Source organism: Corvus hawaiiensis, chromosome 6 (assembly GCF_020740725.1).
Source record: "Corvus hawaiiensis isolate bCorHaw1 chromosome 6, bCorHaw1.pri.cur, whole genome shotgun sequence".
NCBI lineage: Eukaryota > Metazoa > Chordata > Aves > Passeriformes > Corvidae > Corvus > Corvus hawaiiensis.
The window spans coordinates 4,244,473-4,265,304 of NC_063218.1; positions in this window are offsets into that span (position 1 = coordinate 4,244,473).

A 20,832-nucleotide genomic window follows, 5' to 3' on the forward strand; every position below is an offset into this window, starting at 1 on the left:
TGACAGTCTGGCTACAAATCTGTCTGGCAGCTTCATTAGACATCTTTCGCCTGACTGATTAAACTGTGTTTAAGACCCACTTTCATTTTTTCAAGTCTTTTGTTTAAATTAAAAGGTCATGTTTTCGAGCGAGTGATCCGCTGCCCTCTCCAGTCTCCTGCCACAATACACTTACATTACTACGAGTGTTGCACAAAGCGCTCTGAATAAGATCCACAGACACCAACAAATGTCACAGCCAGCGGAGGCTATGCAAAGGGGTTTTTGTCTGTTCGTTATGTGCCACAGCAGGAAAACGAGCTTGAAAAGTCCCCCAGCCTCAAACTTGGACTATTTCTGCTGTGTACTGGAGGGCTTGCAAAAAGCACTCGCTACTTTTGCAAATTTATTCAAGCAGCAAACCAGGTTTGCCCGGTGCGTCTCACTCCACCTCGGTTTTGCTTTGCTTTGCCACTCGTGAATTGAAAGAGATTTTTGGTTGTTAGACAAAAAAAAAGACCCAGGACCTGGGATTTGGGGTCTAATGCTGCCAAGTGCTGAGTGCCATCTGTTCCCACTGGCTCCAGAGCTCCCAGGATGGGGCCCCGGCACGGCGGAGCCTGACGGAGCAGGGCAGCTCTCCAGAAGATGTAACTCGGCATCTTGGGAGCGCTCCCAGTTTACACCTCAGAGTGTCTGGCCCGCAGACAGACCACACTTAACCTGTCACCCTGCAGCCAAGTGCTTCCCTCAGTTCCCAGAAAACAGCACTCCCAACTGGGGGAGATATCCTGGCTGTGTTTGAGATTTTGCTGTGCTTTGTTTCTAACTAAATCCACGTTGGGAGTCCCTTATTATCAGTGTTGGTCTCTTCTTCTAAGTAACAAGTGATAGGACGAGAGGAAACAGCTTCAAGTTGTGCCAGGGGAGGCTTAGATTGAATATTAAGAAAAATTTCTTCATCAAAAGGGTTATCAAGCATTGGCACAGGGCATTAGTAGAGTCCCCATCCCTGGAGGGATTTAAAAGCCATGTGGATGTGGCACTTAGGGACATGGGTTAGTGGTGGCTTTGGCATCAGTTGAACTTGATGATCTCAAATTTCTTTTCCAACCTAAAGGATTCTCTGATTATCTGTGCTGGGAGCCAACGGTGCACTGAGCACTGCACTTTCTGATGGCACACTGATGTCAGTCTAAAAAAGTCCCCCAACCTCACTTGTAGCTTCCCAAAGGTTTTTGCTGGATAGAGGGAGCACAGAGATGAATTGGAGGGTCAAGACATGCAGCAGCCAGTCCCGAGGAGGGCCGTGGCTGAGTTGTCTGCTCCTCTCAGGTGAAAAGCAGAAATCAAGGGAGTTGAACAAAAGGACGAAAAACAAGACAGTGGGTCACTGCCCCCAAGGAGTTTTTGCTTCCTGCTGAGAAGTTTAACTCCAGCATGAAGGGGTCAGCTCAGTGCCTTGCACAAGGGCCCACTTTTCACCAAGGGGATGTGAAAGCTGACTAATTTTTACTAAATAAAATGAGCCTTTGACAAGTGCTCTGCTACAGTGGCCTGTACTCTGACCTGCTGCGACCTGTTGTATTCCCTGAACTGCAATTCTCTTAATTGAGAATGTTATAAATGTGACTTAATAAACTGAACTGGAGCTTGGATTGCAGTCTCCAACATGTCTCATCCTGAGGCTTTTTTAATAAAGCCCATTGCATTGGAATTTTGGTTGTACACAAAAATGTATTTAGTAGAGGGTTACTTCCATTCTCTTTCTGGTCCAATTAAATACTCAATAATTACTGAGGTTTCCAGAAGTAGTGGTGACATCAGAATCTCCCAGAAACAGCTTTTGCATTGGATTGCAGTGGGATTCAATCTCTAACAAGCACAAGTACATAGTGATACTGCAAAAACAGGATCAATAGCTGGTTAGATAGAACATCTACATTAGTACTCTAAAATCAAGCTGCCTTTTCTGACCCACTGGCACAGAAGTTGCTGAAATCCTGCAGTGTAACATTTGCTTTTGGACTACATTTCTCTAATAGATGTGTCCAAGATCCACATGGAGGTATTGACAGGAGAATAGACCTTTTAGCATTCAAAAGTAAATCCTTGACATTTCTGTCTCAAGAAGCAAGTCCAATTATTCTCCTTTTGCTCTGTTCCCCAGTCAGAAATTTGAAAGGCAGAAAAAAAATCCAGAATACACAGTAAAATTTTCCAAACTGTATGAATTGCTGTAAGAGCAGCAGTAAGTAAGAATATTTTGGATACCAACAGGGCTAAAGCAGCATTTAAGGCTTTTTCAAATAGGCTTGCTTCCGTAATGCCAGAGGACATTTTGCTGTTGAGTGCTCATTTATAAAAAGTGAAATAAGGTATTTTTTCTTTCCCAAAACCTAAAAGAAATGGTTCTGAATGTCCCTTTTTCTTTCCTTCACACAAGCTGAGTTTTTTCACAACTAGCTGACTATGAATAGGCACAACAATTCCAGTAAGCCATCTATTTCCACTGCCAACAATTATATCAGTTATCCAGGCCCTTATGTGTCATTTAATACCTACTTTCATAAAGGGAGAGATGAAAAGAACAACTACAATAAGATGCAGTTAATTATGGATATGTTTAGAAACAGTCTAATGAATAATAAACAACGTTTTATTTCCTCCGTCTATGACACAGTGGCAAATAATTAAGAATCAAAAGAATTCAAAGTATTAGGTAACAATCAGAAAACTTGTGCAAGATTTTTTTCTGCTCGAGTTTAATTGGTTCATTGTTCCCATGAACTATAAACCACGGGGTTGATAACGGTGCTAAAGTTTGCCTCTATAAAGGAAGATTAACGTATTCGGGAACTTTACCCTAATCCTTGTTTTGCGTTAACTCAAGCAGATTGGATTAGTAATTCTTACCTACCACCCACTAGAAGAAAACGGGTTTCTTTTCTCAGACAACTGCCTGCATTGTACCTCCGTGTGCATTATCTGCACTGAAAGCGTTCTGCAGAAAGAAATGATGTGAAGTGAAAGGGAAAAGAGTTTTACACTGCGATGGCAAGAAACAATCGCTGAGGTGGCAGAGCCTGAACTCTGCTGAAAGGTTAGACCTGTTCCTGCCCAGCTCATGTGCTGCTATTTCAGGCAAAATGAGAATAAGCCTTCCCTGAACTTCTAATTCAGGAAAATAATGAAAACTAAGGAGACTTGATTTACAGGATCTGATTTGGAGACTGTTGGGGTCAGCTTGGAGCAGCCCAGAGAGAGAGCAGAGCTGGTTTAGTGGTCTGGCTTTGCTGACTGTGTCTGCTAAGGATGGCATTGCAAACCCACTGGGTTCCCAAGTGCCCAGCTCAGCCAGGAGGGGGGCAGCTGTTGTGGGAGTCATCCCATCCTGGTGGTCTTCCCAGTGCATGGACACTGTTCAATGTGGACCAACCACAAGTACCTCTGTAACAAATATGGAAATGTCCCACTGCAGTTAGACCCTGCAGGTGTCTCTCATCCTGCTGATATCCCATTTTCACTAATTAGAATCAAAGAGTCACTGAGTGGTTTGGGTTGGAAGGAACCTTAAAGAACATCCAGTGCCACCCCCTGCCATGGGCAGGGACACCTTCCACTGTGGCCTTGGACACTTCCACGGATGGGGCAGCCACAGTTTCTCTGGGCAACCTGTTCCAGGGCCTCACCACCCTCACAGCCAAGAATTGCTTCCCAATATCCCATCTAATCCTTCCCTCTCTCAGTTTAACTGCCTGAACAAAGTCCTACTTGTCCTGAACTCCGTGCCACATTTTCACCTCAGGAAAGAAGTTGCTGTTACTTGTTCTGTCTGCAGTTACTTTTCTCCCATTTTCTTCCCTTTCAAAGGCTGTATCCCAGACCCTCCTGCTCCCTCTCCATATGCCAGAACTATCCCTCTGCTCCAACAGGAGCAGAACAAGATCCCAGTGAGGGAGAAATGCTAACACTGACATGATGGCCAGTAGGACTTGAAACCATGCAGGCTTTTGTGAACCTTTTAAGTCCCAAGCATCTCCCAAATGCTTCACTGGGGAAAATCATCTCCTTAAGTATATGAACATACTTAGCCGGACTCTTTCTATTATTCATCAACAAATTGTGCCAGGAAATTTGAGCACTCTTGCCATAAGCAAACTCTTTGCACAATATTTATGAGCAATATGATGCCCCAGGTGAACACAGGAGCTCCATGGATCACATATACACAATACATGGACCAAAACATGCAGGGCTGTGGAAGAGCCCAACACAAGTGATGGTTTCTGTCCAAGCTCCATCCAACCACAAAACTGTGCAATTCCCACAAAATGTGGCAGGAGCACCTTGAAGGAAATGCCAAGGTATAGAAAGGAAACTCTTTGCTTTCTTATTGGTTCTGGTGGCTTCTGCACCTCACCAGAGCCAACAGTCTTCCCATAACCATGGCCAAAAATCAATTAATATTTGGGTGGTTTCTCTCTTTTTTTATACTAAGCAGTGATTGTAACTTGGAACAGCTTAAAAACATCCAGTTGCCAGAACAATAGAAGCAAAGAGTTATCAAATATATGTGCCCTGAGCATTGAAAAATATTTAGCACAAGCACAACTACAGTGATGAGCTTTGTGTTAAACTGCAGGGAGCAACAACAGGGGTTTTTTGGGCAAAAAGCAGCTCTACCTATTAACTGTATGTAGAGGAGACAGCTGGCTAAAGCATAGCCCATTTTAACCTGGATTTCTGATTGGACTTCAGTAGTTACCAATAAACCCCATTGACTCAGTAGCTGTCAATAAAACCCATTTACTCCTGCTCATTAGCAGACAGGGATATTAATTAACTAGGAATGAAAGAGAGCTCCTTGAAGAAACTCCAGGTATTTTCCCATCCTTCCAGCCCAGTGTTTGGGGAAGAGGAGGAAAACCCCGGGATGCCCCAAGGGTCCCGCAGAACTTGAAACACTCCAGTGCATTTCCCAAGGGGAAGTTTGGAGGTTTTTCATATCCATGAACAACCTTTGAGCTTTGCACTGCTACCCCTTGAAACCTTTCTCTTCCCGGGAAAAAGGAATATTGCTTCTGCCATATCAATTAATGACAAATGAGGAGTGGATCAACAAATTACTCAGATGCTTTGTACTGTCTGCTATGAGAGCTGCTGGTACGAATGTTTCACCTTCTTCCTTTCTCATGGTTTTCCACCAAGCTGTGCCAAACACGCTGCATATCGCTTACTGTTTGGGATTTTATGAAGGGGAAAAAAAAATAAATTGAGCCTCCAAGTACTAATTTCAAACTGTTGTAGTGAACTCTCCCTTTTTTTATTACATAATAGAGCCTTTTGTCCTCAGTTTTCCATCTGTTTGCTAAGCATTTTTCACTTGAAGACTCAATTAGGACAAAAAAATCCCACACAATCATTCAATTCAAAAATTAATTTGGAGATCAAGGGACTGACTTAGGCCTATGCCAGTGACTAAAAGCGATTCAGGCTTTGTCACATGATCCAAGAGAACTGAGCAACAACAGTTTAGCTGCTTTAATCCTGCTTAATTTGAGTGCAAAGAAATTCACATGTGCTACTAAGAACATTTTGGGAGTACACTGTGTCCATTTTTCTGGGTCCCCACTTCCAAAGACTTTGTTTCATTGAGAGCTCATGACATCCTTGATTAGTAACCCCCGTGCAGACAAATGAAAAGCACACGAATTTGCAGAGGTGGAGAGAAAACTACTCAGAAAATACCCTGCTGAGGAAGAGGTGGTTTCAGACAACACATTTTACAAGCAGGACTGACAGCAAAACCAGCACCTTTTAGGGGTTTTGGCAGGGAGGCAGGTCCCAGGGCTGTTTAAAAGACACATTCCATCAGTAATCCAAAGAGTATATTGAAAGAAATAATAAAACTACATCAGGGGAGGACTTGGAAATACATATCTTACTAGTTTTATAACTTTTTTTGCCTATTTTGCACAGGCTGTTGGGTCATTAGCAGAGAAATGTTGCTCTTTCACCACCTGGCACGAGTGTGTGACCCCAGGGCCAAGCCAGGGGGTGCCAGCCCACCAGAAGCTTGGCTACAGCTTATTCTAACAGGGACAGCCAAGGAAATTTTCATTAGAGAGAGGAAAACTTGCAAAAATCCCATCCAGCAAACACACGCACGCACACGTAGCCTTCCCCTCTCTAATGCCTTGTGTGCGTTTGCTGGGTTGGGAAGAACTTAATTAAAGCCAGTTGTGAAATTTCCAAGGGGATAAAAAAGTAATCCCTTACAGTAAATGTGCTGTGATTGTTCTGGGTTGGCCACTCCTCTCCCCCTGGACTCGTCTCACTGTGAAACAACAAAATCTGAGAGATCACAATGTTGAAACGGGCCATGCTTGCTTCTCATCCTCCCTCCAACAGGACAAGTGGAGGGGCATGAACTGTTGCATCCAAACAAGGAGCCTTCCCTGAAAGAAACCTCCTTCCAAGTGCCTTAAGGGACTCAAAGAGAGCTGGAGAGTGACTTGGGACAAGGGCATGGAGTGACAGGGCAGCGGGTAATGGCTTCCCACTGCCAGAGGACAGGGTTAGATGGGATATTGGGAAGAAATTCTACCCTTTGACGGTGGGGAGACACTGAACAGGTTGCCCAGAGAAGCTGTGGCTCTCGCATCTCTGGAAGTGTTCAACGCCAGGTTGGACGGGCCTTGGAGCAACTTGGTCTAGTGAAAGGTATCCCTATCCATGGCAGGGGGCTGGAATGTGATGATCTTTAAGGTTCCTTCCAACCCAGGCCATTAAATGATTCTATGAAACCTCCCTTAGACTCATAAAATCATTTAAGTTGGAAAGGACCTCTAAGATCATTGAGTCGAACCATTAACTATATCCAAACAGCTATTCTTCCCAGGAGCTTGATGGCAGAGGACAACTTCTCAGGATGGACTCATTTTACCCTCTTGACTGCAAGAGAAATGCAACACAAAGGTATAAAATCTTTTCTTCCATCCCCTTCAACCCCTACATATCTGGTGAGTTCCTAGAAGTTGCATGGAGTGGGTTGCAGCCCCCTCTTTAACCCAGAGAGGACAAAACTGTTTAGTCTTCAGCTGAAAATAAAAGTGTGGTGGAGAAAGGGGATGAAAGCAGGGTGAGAAACCCAGAGAGAGCTCCTGAGCAGCCAGCCTGAGCAAGGCAGGACACAATCTTGGAGCTCTGTGCTCCAAGGCAAAATTGCTCCCTTCCTGCTGCCTTGCTGGTACCTGGACTCTCGAAACCTGTCTTTTCAGGTCTGTGATTTGTCTGGCTGTGAAGATCCCAATTTTCCATTAAATCTGCAGGTGCAGATGGAATCCCACTTCCAGCTATTGCAGGGCAAGCATCTTAGGCAGACAGAATCAGAGAATGTTTTGGACTGGAAAGGACCTTAAAGGTCATCTAGTTCTAACCCCCCTTCCATGCGCAGGGATAGCTGAGATTGAGTGTGGAGAAGCCCGAAGGGCCTCTTTGCCTTGATTTACAGCTACATCGGGATCTGTGGCATTTTGGGACAAAGTGCCCTGCCACAGCCATTGACAGTTCATTTGAACCACAACCCTCCAAAAAGCTGGAAGGTCAATTAAACACACAACCAAAGAGAGGCCACGAGGACAACGATCCTGTGGCTCTGGTGGGAGAGAAGCTGCACAGAAAGGTCTGTGTCGGAAATCCAACTCGTTCAGCATCAAAGGGAGAAGAAATAACAAGCAAGGCTTGTCCTCCTCCCCTTCCCTGCGCCGTGTGTTTTATGCAGTCGGAGTGGCGGTGCTGGCGAGGCGCCAGGGATCTCTCCGATAGATCCGAGCAGCACTGATTAAGAAATGCAACCGAAGTAATTAATGATGGGGGAGGACTGAACCGATGGTAGAGCTGGGATCTGACTCGTTCCTTGCGATGGTTAACCCCAGAAAGAGCCAATTAGAGCAGGACTTCCCAACCTTTTGCCACAGACGCTCTCACTTTCAATTAAAATGGCTCGCCAGGAACCCCGAGCAGCACATTGGAGCCAGCAGGCTGCCCTGAGCATCAACCTTCCCAGGCCTTTGTAGTTTCTGACCCTATTCCTCTGCCATGCCAGTTTTTAATTTGCAAAAATATTTGCCTGTATTTCACCCAGGCTTTCAGACAGGTTTCAGCCCTCTCTGTGCTCTGTTCAATATCCCGGACGAGGTTCCAGCCTTTCCAGTATCAGCAATAGCACTTGCTCTGAATTTCAGGACAGGACACGGTTCTCCCTGTGTTAAGGTCATGCTGTTGGTAAAGGCCATGTATGTTAACGCTGGGTCAGTGTTCTGGGCCACTGTAGAGCTCTGGAAGTTTAGTTCTGTCTGGATGGCTGCAGGTTTGCCCAGGGTTGGAGGTGTTGAAGCCAATTTCAGCCTCCTGAATTCATTATCATTTTGGTTCAGGTGTTGTGACTAAACTCAGTAACAGCTCTAGCTGTTTCCCCTCAATATAGAGCAAATGAATGAGCCAGGAAATCTAGGCTGAAGAGCAAATTTTAACTTTATCTGTTCTCTCTTACATCCTTTGTGTCAAAACAATAATATATGAGAGAATTGCAAAAGAATCTTTTTAATTTTCCAATAGAATAGAATAGAATAGAATAGAATATATAATATAATACAATATATTTTTCTGTTTGTTTGTCTCTTGGAAGAATTCTGTGTAATGGATCAAAACTCAATTCACCCCAGCAAGTCCAAAAGACTCAGAAGCTTCAGACTTCTCCTGACTGGCTTGGAAGGAGACTCTGTACTTTAACAAGTGGGAATTGGTTTTGTTTAGCTTTGTTTTATAATCACACAGAAACACCACACTGTACTGAGCATCAGCATCATAGTGGAGAGGTAATATCTTAAAATTTATCCTCCATTTTGGTCCAGAAATAACAACCCTAAACACCCAAATTGCTGAATATTTACCCTATTAGTGGAGACACACAGAGGTTCAGTCTCTTTCCCCACATCCTTTTTACATAAAACCAAGATTCATTTCCATGGCACTCTTTTATGATCTGCATCTCAACTGGAGAAAACATTTTCCAGCCTACGGGGCAGGGGCTTTGCTTTATATTGTCAAAAGTAGCAAGTTCAAGTCCTGTGGTGAGTGTCATATTTTTTATAATAAACCCTTCGTATCCTGTATTGTCTCCTTGTTAAATGGTTCACTACATTAATTACCATTATCATCCAACATATTTTGCACTGAATGAAAATATTTCACCAATGCTTTGGGCTGAAGAAGCAAAACATAATACACCATTTTATGAGTAATTTTCATGAAATTTTGCATGCATCCAGATCTTGTGAGGTAGGGAACACATTTTGTTTGAACTTTATAGCCTTCTCATTCAGTTTTCATTAATAATTTTTCCTTTAGTTCTCAATAGGTTTCTCTAGCATTGAGGGAACAATATCAGAGCCCTCCTGTAGCTAATTTAATATCTGTAAATTTCCATGGCTGATAAGCAACAACTGCGCAGATGAATAAAAAATAAAATAGTGAATGTGGGAGCAAAAAACCTAAAAACCCACAAATGAAAGTGAAGACTGCAAGATGCTATGAAGTGATAATCATTGCAAAAAGTTTGCCTTCATCAGGTAAAAACACTAGCAGAACAGTGATTAATATTTGCCCTCTAAAAGTAAATGAAAAGCTTAAATTTGTTTGTTTGTTTCAAAAATCATTTTCTTAATAGGTAGAAATGCTCTCTCATGGAGTTTTTCACCAGCACTGGTTCTGAGCTGTGCTCACACACATTCCCAACTCTCTAAAGCTCTGGCAAGGACAGATGTGTTTCCTGGACCAAGAAATCAAATTTTACCACACCTTTCTCTCTCCCAAAGCCAGGCTCTGGCCCACACTCATAACTCTACTCCTCTCCTCAACACATCAATCCTCCTGCCTTGTATTTCACGACCTATTTCTTGCAAAACCTTTGCATTCCCGCTCTGAACTATGTATGATACAGCTGTTCCCCCACATCCTCCTCACCTCCCACAGCCTGAAATCCAGCCCCTATTGAAGATGCTCCTGCCCCTGTGCTACTTCTCCTCCCCCTTCTGCTTTTCTCACAGCACACTCTGGGGTTGTGTTGGGATCAAGCGATGCCCAATCCAACTGCTGTTGGCGAGCAGCATCCAGAGCAGCCCTGTAACGTGGCTCCTGTCCTCCCTCACGGCTGCAGGCAGTGTACAGCCCTGTCCTGCACTCTCACGTGAATCTCACAGGCTTTGGTGGCTGCTTCAAAAGCTGAACACACCATCCTGGACAATAATTTTTGGAGTTATCCCATGCAGAGCCAGGAGCTGAGCTCAGAGATCCTCATGGGACCCTTCTCTGATTCTAACTACAAAAAAACCACAGAGGAACCCAACAACTTTGCAGTGTCTGATGCCACTGCCTTTCCACAGAAGCTCCACTGTTAGCAGATGTATGAATTGCAGCTCTACAGCAAACAAATCTTCCAGCAAAAGCCCTGCTCCACAACAACCTGGGGAAAGAGGCCCTCTGAAAAGGACACTCACAAGTCTATAAATTGAAGATGTGTTTTTAAACTCTTGCCCACACAACATAACTTGTTCCCATGATCATTTCCAGCTGCACCTTTGCAGCTATCAAGCACAAGAAAAACTGTACTGAGGTTGAGGATGGTTTGATGTGTTTTATTTAACAGAGGTAAAAGCCTGGGGAAGGACCACAGACCTTGCTGCACTTAAATCTTCCCTCCACAACAAACTGTAGTTGGTCTGTAGAGAAATGCAAACTGAAGCGAGCAGGGAGGGTGTGATTTTGCTGTCACTGGACCAGTGTTGGTCCTACAAGCCAAACCATCTTGTCCAGGCAGGACTGGTGCCTCACACCAAGCCACCGGAAAGACGAGACCTGCAGGAGGAAATGAATTCCCCTGGAAGCACGGGACCAAGCATGGTGCTGCCACCAGGACGTAACAACAAGCAAATTCTTTTCCAATCCTGCAAATACCCAAAGCCCTGGCACCTGCAGACCTCACATCTCTAATTAAAAATGGCCATGAGCACTTCAATAAACAATGCAATCCATCATGCTCAGGACATAATAAAGGGACACAGAGTGGAAAAGAAGCTTTGCCCTGTCCTGTGTGCTGTACTGTATGTGTTTCACCACAGGGAAGCATGTGCTAATTTCTTACCTCTCTGCTGACTGCACTGTCCTTTTGCATAGTTGCTGCTAAACTGCATGAAAGGTATTTCTAATCTCGTGATGGTGACTGAAAAGGGTTGAAGGACACAAATTAAGTCTCATAGCAATAGAGCAGCTCAAGAATGGAAGGTCAGCCAGTTGACTCTTCCCAGAATCCCCTGAACAATGCAATTATTCATGAAGGAAATTTCAAATTATTTTCATTAGACTTCTGTTTTACCAATCTAACCAAAGTGATTAATTAGGGATTAAAATATTTACTCTGCACATGCTGCCTTGGCACGGCACTAGAATATTTAAGCATTGTGCTAAAAGGGTCAGCTGTCTCCAGTACTGTTAGGAATTCATTCTCTACTTTCTGTGTAAAAGGGCATTGACTCTCATGTCTATACTACACTTAGGATCCCATTAGGGACATGGAGAGAGAAAGGAGTCCCTCTTCCTGCCCTTGGAGCTGCCCCAAGCTCCCCAACTTCTTTGCTGGGCTACCTCAGCATAGAAGCAGAGAGGAGCAGCAGCAGTGATTGCAGCAAGCCATGCAGTGAATTCAAGGTTCCACTCCTATTCCACAGAACCAGCAAAGAGGGAGATGCTTGTGAGAACCTGGAAAAACCAGCTAGAAAAGAAAGCACTGTGATAGAAGACACAAGAATAGAAGAACTGGACTCAGATTTTGGTCCAGCTGTAGAAATCCTGTATGACTCCGGCCAGTTTCTCATCCCTCTAAAAAAAAGGAACACAGGCTTATCCCAAGCAGCAAATGCTTTCACTGTACATGAAGTTTAGAGACAGGACCATTTGGCATCCCCTGTGAAACAGTGGGCTGGAAATGCCATGCTTGCAGTTTCACTTCCCAGAGCTGAACCAGCAATCCCAGGTCCAAGCCTGGCTCAAATCCAATTCCTGCTGACCTCTGGAGGCTCCTGGAATCCATTTGTAATTCATCCCTCACCCCTGTTTGTCCAGCTGAATCCAAAGCAGTGGGATAAGTAACAAGGAAAGACCCCAAAAAGAGTGAACATGGGAGATGTGAGTGACTATGCACCAGGCCCCACCAGACCCACCAGTCTCCACAGGGATGGCTGGATTTGGTTCAGCGCTGAGGGCTGGAGAGGCTTTGCTGGTTGGCAACCTGACACAGCTCACCCAAGTGTCTCTTCAGGATGGTTAAAATGCACAGCACCTCAGAGCTGGCGAGTGCTGCCACTGCCACCTCACCAAGATGAAAAAGATGTGTAACAGGATTTGCATTCCTTTCCAGACTGACTGCTGCAAGCAAACATTTCAGCACTTATTTGTTACCAATATTATTAGAAGTCTCAACCCATTTCCTGGCTGGGGCATGTTTCCTCGAGGGGACTGAAGTCACCTGTCACTTTCTTTCTCATGTTACTTAATCGTTTTAGTCCAAGCAGCAAGCTGCCAATCATATTTAATATTTAGTCACCTTGAATGCATTGCTACTGATTAAATAGACTGCTATTTCAGTAAACAACTCATGAGAGAATACTTACAGCTTCATTATAATTATTCCACCAGATATTAGAACATTATTCATATGTAAGTCCAAAGAACATTTAGGTCTTCTCCTATTTAGTTCACAAACAACATTTTAATTGCTGCCATATTAGCAGAGCTATCAGTGCTAATTGGATGATACCCCTTCAAAGATTTTTCTTTTAGCAACCTCTTTTGCTTGCATGCTTTTAAAGCGTCTCTGGTTTTTGGCTCTCTGCTGATTACCCACAAAGAAATTTACCATTATGAGTCTTTCAGCCACACACCTATATATATATATATATTTTTTTTTTTTTTTGGGGGGGGGTGGTTAGGGGGGAGTCTGTTTATATACAGTGAAAACAAGGGGCTCCTGCATGAGGGAAGAAGAAGATGATAGGATGAATCCTGAACTGCAACTTGTGGCAAAGGCATGATGAAACATCCAGATCTTCTGAGATCATCCATAGACTTGTCCATAGTGAATCACATAACCTGGGCCATATTCTCCTGGGGGCTTGGAGGATTGTTTTAGAACATCCTTGAAAAGTTCATTAAGAGAATCCTAGAACCATGAAATGGTTTGGGTTGGAAGGGACCTTAAAGCTCATCCAGTTCCACCCCCTGACATGGGCAGGGACACCTTCCTCTATCCCAGGTTGCTCCAAGCCCCATCCAACTTTGGACACTTCTAGAGATGGGGCAGCCACAGCTTCTCTGGGCAACCTCCCCACCCACACAGGGAAGAATTTATTCCTAGTTAAAGCCATACAAGTGAACTTACCATTAAGAAGTAAATTTACAGTTAATAGCCTTAAAAGGAGGGGTCTTTCTTCCAGTAGAAAGTATCCTAGAGGGTCCACACTTGGAGAAGTGTTGGAACACGATGTGAACAGAAGCTGGGCAGCAGGTTTTGACAAATTGCATGATTAATAAAGGTCTTTGCACACTAATGGCAAATTTAATGAGTGAGCTTTGCTGGGAAAGGGAAGGTAAAGGAGAATTCTCAGGAAAATAAAGATGTTCTGTGTCACCACCATCTGGGCAGGATCTTCAGGCCTTGCTTCTAGAAGGAAAGTTTTGTTCCGGAAACAAATAGGGCCCAGATAGGGCCCTTTATCAAAGGAACAGATAATACAAGTGTTTGTTTCACTTCAGTGAGAGAAAATGAGAAATTGTTACTTAAGTTTGACCCAAACATGTCTCCTTGTTTCTTCCCACTCCACTCGCCTCCTCTCCTTCCTCCCTCACAGTTTTTTCAGTTTGACCACTGAACTGAAAAATTAAATATTCTTACAGCTCTATTAGAGGGTGACTTACGCCAGGCTGCTTGCAGCCTAACTGACGTACATTAAATATCTCTATTTCTTATTTGTTTTTTCCCTATCCTTTAACATCTATCCATTCTTTTGATAATTTCTAAGTTCTCAGGTGCTCATGGGGTGCAGTGGATTGTTCATTAGGCAAATATATGTTAAAATAAAATATTTGCCCTATAAAAATATAATAAAAATAATAATAATAATAGTAGTAGTAGTAGTAGTAGTAGTAAGGCTGAGTTTGAACAAGAAAGATAAAATTAACTAATCAGTTCCTAATCAGAACTTTGTGTTGCACACAAAATCATTAGGCACACACAGCCTTCAGTGTGCACAGTAAACATTATCTGTGTAGGACGGAGTTAATGGGATATTGTTGGGATATTGGGAAGAAATTCTTCCCTGTGAGGGTGGGGAGGCCCTGGCACAGGGTGCCCAGAGAAGCTGTGGCTGCCCCTGGATCCCTGGAAGTGTCCAAGGCCAGGTTAGATGGGGCTTGGAGCAACCTGGGATAGAGGAAGGTGTGGAATGGGGTGGTCTTTAAGGTCCCTTCCAATCCAAACCATTCTATGATTTTATGATTCTCTTTACAGTTCTTTCAGATCTTCCTGGTTTCTCAGGAAAACTCACCAACCTCATGATATTCTTGTGCAAATTATTGAGCCGGGAAGGCAAGGAACACATGGCCTGAGAAACAGAGCGAGGTGATAACAGAAATATTATATAACTAGAAATAACCACACCTTGTTCATTTCTTTGTCTCTCTCCATCCTCTAAGGGAGGTCTGGGCTTTGTTCACTCTCTGCTTGAGTCAGTTATTTCCGTTTTCCAGCAGAAGAACTTGAAGATAGAGAAATATGGAATTTTAGCCTGGAAGAGGAATCCTGAATGCCTCCAGCATGGGCAAGGCTGCCAGTCCTGTGCTTCTCATGGCCACAAAGCCATGGATGGATCTGCCCACTCCTAAATTAAAGACTACACATCCAGCTGTGAACCAGCAAGCCTGTGGATGTAAAACCAAGGGTTAAATGGCTGGAAGTAGACATGATCCATTCTCAGATCCAAGCTGGGCAAGTACTTCCAGAAGAAATTACGTAACTGTTGGGTCCAGCTATGTTTGTACCACATTGCAAGACATGGAATGCACTTGGGAGGATCTATAGTGAGCAACCCCAGGCAATGTTCTGCAAGTTTGAGAGAGAGAGAAATGTTCACAAATCCTCTCAGCTACCCTCCTTGCTTGTCTCAGCCACTCTAGCACTGACCAGGGGCTCAAAACACAAAAAATCAAGAGATAAGCTGAGTTACTCTGCTGTGTAACTCGTTACAGCATCTCAAGGGTATTTCAGGGTGTAGAACACACTCACTGCTCTTAAACTTACTGAGAAGTTCTCACTTTTTCCCCTCATTTAATTTCAATCAGGTGTGCAGAAACATTCACTCTCCAGTGCAGCTAAGAGAGCTGGCAGCAACAAACATTAAAATATTCAGAACATCTTAAAATGCAGAGTTAGAGTTTTTTATTGTTGTTTTATAACTTTGCTTTAATCAACTTTTTATCCATTGACTCCCTTGCAAGCTCCAACCAATATAATTAGCACTATCTAAATTAGTTATCACTCAAAATTACTTCCTTCTTGGAAAAAAACAGTTTTATTTTTAAATCATAGGTGTTGCCATAGGCTGTACCAGAACTATATGCATGGACACATTTTAAGTAGATAATATTTTTAATCCTAATTAAAAAAAAAGAAAATAGTCCTCCCCTCCATAAAATGTTGAGATTTGTAAATGACCTTATTTTAAATTTTGATAGACACATGGTAACAATCAACTGATTTTCATTCATATCCATACTGTGCACCTTCCATTGAAGCATTATATTGCTCAGCTGAGCTTTTATATAAACTCAACACACATTTTGGTTGTGGGGTTTGTTCCTGTTCCATTGCACCCTCAATGGAGAGCAGAGGAGACATTTCCTGAGGGTGCCTGTTCCAGGAGCTGTTACTGACACACTGCCATCAGCAGCAGGACTGTGTCTTCTGCAGCTTCCAAACCCCGTCAATACCTATTGATTTCAAGGTGAAGAGCAAATACATCAGTGCATCTGATAAAGCACTGGGCAGCTCTCAGCAGCACAAGCCGAGAGTGGAGATGTTAAGATATCAAATCTCCCAAATGTGGCTTTGGAGCTGGGATCTGCCCAGGGTGGTGAGTGGTGCTGGGGACCCCAGCTGAGCCACTTCAAAGGGACCAAAGTGAATAGTTCAAAGAAGCCCACAAGGTTGTTATCTGCCTTCAAAAATGTTGGCCCTGATGGAAATTTCTACTCACCCAAGTTTGGAAATGCTGCCTGGAGATTTTATACAACTCGGGGACATGGGTTAGTGGTGGGCTTGGCAGTGCCGGGTTAATGGCTGGACTTGGTGTTCTTAGAAGTATTTTCCAACAAAAATGATTCCATGATTCTGTGATTCTGCACCCTCCCACCACTCAGACCACTGGGAGGCCTGCAAGCCCAACACTGCTGCAGGCTCTGCTCTGAGTAGATTGCAGGAATAGACTTTACCTATTGATTCCCTGATCCCCCATTGATCAATCTAAACCTACTCTTCTTCAGCAGGAGGCAACAGTTCAGGGAACAGTTTATAGATCCCATTTCTCTGTGGAAGAATCTCCTGTTGCCTGGGGGACGTTTGTCTTGGCATTCCTTGTTAGTTGTCATTCCCTTACGGAAGAATTTCCATACACCCACTCGCCTGCACTGCCCCTGATATTTATCTCTTGCTTAGGGAAATAAGCACGGGATGGAGATGCTGGGAAACAGCCTGACTCTGAGAACAGACTCCTTCAAACACGGAAGAGGAGCAGAATGAGGCACAGGATGGAGGATGCTGGAAGAGACCTGAGCAAGAGGGGCTGTGGGCACATGGCTGGAAGTGCTGAGCTGCAGTGCCTCACCTGGGAAAGCTTTACACTTACAAAAAACCCACTTTAATTCTTTTTTATTGGACATTCCAGTGTCATTTAGTGCTACACTGCATTGCAGGGCACCCCAAATCAGCTTTATCACTCACTGCAATAACAGCATCCATCACAAACTGCCCCTTCCACATATTCATCTTCCAGTCCCTCTCCCTCTCTCTCCCTCCCCCAGTTTCATGTCACAGGAGTACGAGTGGGGGGGTGGGAGGTACAACAGGAATCAAAGCCACCTTATCATTTCAGTGTATCATTTGAAATTGGGTAAAGAGAAAGCTGAATCATTCCCCGCAACCTGAGGGCAGTGCTATCTTTCATCCTGACTTGTTCTGCTATTTACAAAAAAACTGCATAATTACCAGAGCAAATGCCACGTCACAGCCTGCACCTGCTATGGGCAAGATAGAGAACATGTTTCTGAAAGTAATAATTAAATAAACCCATCCATCAGTCAGCTTCATCTAGTTTTGCAGCTTCTGTGTGCTTTAAAACAAGCAAAACAATGCATTTGTGCAACGAGCTTTCTCATCACATTTTAATGGCAATTATTGCGTGTAAACTGGCTTTTGTAAGAGCTAGGAAGCAGATGGATGTGGTCAGAAAAAAAACCCAGGCAAATACACCCACTGGAAAATCAAAAAGATAAAAATGCAAAGTCACTGCGTGTGTAGTTGTGTGTGTGCTATGAAATGGTTCTTTTTAGCCTCAGCATCTGAATATTCCCAATGGAAATGTTATTATAAAAGACAACAGGTTGTTTCAGCAGAACTGATCAAAGACTGCGATTGCCGTTCCACACGGTGTGACTGACAATCCTGAGCAGAGGAATTATTATTACCCAGCAGCTCACTGTGAAATGGAAGAGCCATCCAGGAAGAGATGGAGATGCTTAAAATCCTGGGAAGCAGTGAGAGGGTAATGAGGAGATGACTGACAACAGGGAAGCATCTTCTCATCTACATTTCCCTTCCCCTCTGAGTTGTGCCACTGATGCTGCTGCCAGGTGTGCCAAGCATAGCATCCCTCCCAGCCTGCTTTAAACAGGAATTTCAGCCTTTCTTTGGGGCTGCAGCAGTTTCCTGATACAAAAATTCATCCTAGCCCAAGCCAAGGGGTGAGATTAGGTGCTGGACCTTCACAATGACAAGACAGATGTCTAATGCCTGGGCTCAGGCATCTAAACACACCCACATCTGTCCAAGTGCTTCTTTTTCCATCTCTTCATTATGTATTTTCCTCTCCAGCAAGCTGACACCTGTGGTGCACATTCCTTTTACACTGCAGTTTAACAGACAACTGGGATGAGCACCTGGATGGGACATTTGTCCTGTGTGACCACTGGAGAGAGCTGTACCTCACTGCTTCTTCTCTGCCAAGGGACAATTTTACAATACTAAGCCAGTTCACATCAAATTTTGGGAAGTTGCAAGCAAGGTAGGATTATGAGGATTAAAGGGGTGGAAGCCTCTGCGTTCCATTAAGGATTTGCTGACAAAGAATCTGTTGGCAATTAATAGATTAATAAATCTTTTTGTAAATGTCTCATGAATTCCTACGGAGTCGAGCAAGGCAATGATCCCAGTTCACAAGCCCACAGAGCCCTCTGTGGTATTTAGGGCTGTGATTTGCAACTCTTCTTTTTTTCACAACTTTCAATGCTCAGAATTTTACTACAGTGGCCCAGCCCCTGCCCAGACTATTTAAACTACTTGCCAATGTTTTTCTTCACTACCTCCAGAGACCTTGCAGAAGCAGTTCTTGGAGAACTTTGGAAACCCAAGCAAAACAAGCAAATCCTGACTTCAAAATGCTGATTTTTATTGCCAGTTAAGCCTTCAGAAAGTACTGAAGATTCAATACTTGAAACACACTGTAGCTAAGAAGCATGTTTGAAAAGACACCACAACTGAAATGGGAAGGCAACAGAAATGGCTCAAGAAAATTCCAACAGATGGCTCCTACAGGGAAACAGACCTCAGGAAAAACCCTTCGTAATCACCTCTTCAGACAGCAAGGAAATGACTTCTAGGAAGGATTTACTTCCTTCCCTTTTCAGTATCCCAGATATTCAGAAACTCTTCCTGAGATCTGCGGTTCCTACTTAAAGAGTAATTTATTGATGTTCCTAAGAGAGAACGCTTTAATTCACAAAATATTATTCTTCAAAACGCGACAAAAATGGCAGTTTTATTCTGATCCTAATCTATAAAGCTTTTTGTCTATCTTTAAAGCTATGGTTATCTTGAAGTGCTTAGTCTCATATTCATTGCTTTTATAATTGGACAACATAGAACAATGGGAGATTTACTAGTTTATTAAGAACCAAAATGAATGTAATCCAATATCACCCTTTGTTGAAAGCCACCTACAAAAGAATTGCATGAGGATGTGAAATGAATAATCTTTCTTGGTTTTCTCCTCTTGAAATCACTATAGTGCCTTTCCAGAGCATAATAAATGGCAGGATGTTATGGAAAATTACTACAAGTCTTACCAGGTAAACAAGTTCAGTAGATTTTGGGGAGCTGGTGCAGCTCATTTCTGACAGAGGTTTTCGCAGAGGAATCCTTTTTTATTTTAAATTATCCCAACAGTCCAGAATTTAAAAAGAAAGCCTTAAAATCAACAATCTGGTTCTTATGCTACACACAGCAATGGGGCCATTCAACCCAAACTTTTTTTGCTTTTTTCTTACTCATAAAGACGGGCTCGTGCATGGAGCAACGTTTCTAAGATGGGAAACTAAAAATTATTCCAGAAAAGGTAGGGCAATAAATAGCATTTAATATATAATAATAAACTAGCACCAGGAAATAAACCAGAAAGAATTAGCTCACAAGATCTAAGTCCTCCTCTGCATTATTAGTCCTTTAAAGAGGAACTGAATGATCAGTGCTGAGCAGGAGTTAGATCTTCAAGGATAAGAGCAATGGAAAAATGGGAACAGTGCCTCTCCATGATGTGTCAGTAGTCAAACTAACCAAGTAGTCAAACAGTAAAAAGGATTTTGCTGCTTCCTTGCCATGGACAGAACTAATTTTTCAAGTTCTAAATTCCTTCTAGGTTGGGATGAAGCTGCAATACATTGAAAAAAAAATTCACAAATCCTGTTTTGGATGCAAATGGGCTTTGACTCTGCAGTGAGCTCAGAAACTGCCTGCAACCATCTTGGTCTCCTGAAGCCTGCTTCAAATCAGAAGAGCAATTTCTTAGTTCAGCTTAGTTCACCTCTATCACTGTTCAGCTAGACCATTAATTACAACAAATTCTTCCCTGGTCCTCCAAGTGCTTTTATAAAGAAAGAAAATGGCACTGTGCCTAATTCACCTTCAGAGAAACTGAGGCACAAAAAGACAAAACATTACTTTCTCCTTGCAGACTGGACTTTGAGACCAGATCAGTGCAAACCAGCAGGAATCATTGCTGCCTGATGCCAGGAGAGGTCTGTGCTCTGCACCAAGTGGTCACCAGGGACTCAGACCCGTCTTGGGGTTGGATTTGTGTGCTTTTCAGCTGTGGATCTGTCCTGCTGGGTGAACTGTGCCCCAAAGAGGAGCTGGGGGGCAGTGCCTGATCACATACATGGCATGTCACTTGTGTGGATATTCAGCTCCCTGAGGAGGCAGTCCTGAAACAGCACTTGACTCCACTGAATCTCTTTGGACCCCGCAATCATTCCTTCATTATGAGAAACTTTCATCTTCAATAATCTGCCTTTTCCTGGTCATCTCCCTGCCAGCTCAACCAACCCTAACCTTGCTCTGCAGCTTCTCAGCTTTCTTGTATTGCAAGCAAAAAATGCATTGAGTTGCTTGGAGCAGACCTTCCGAAAGCT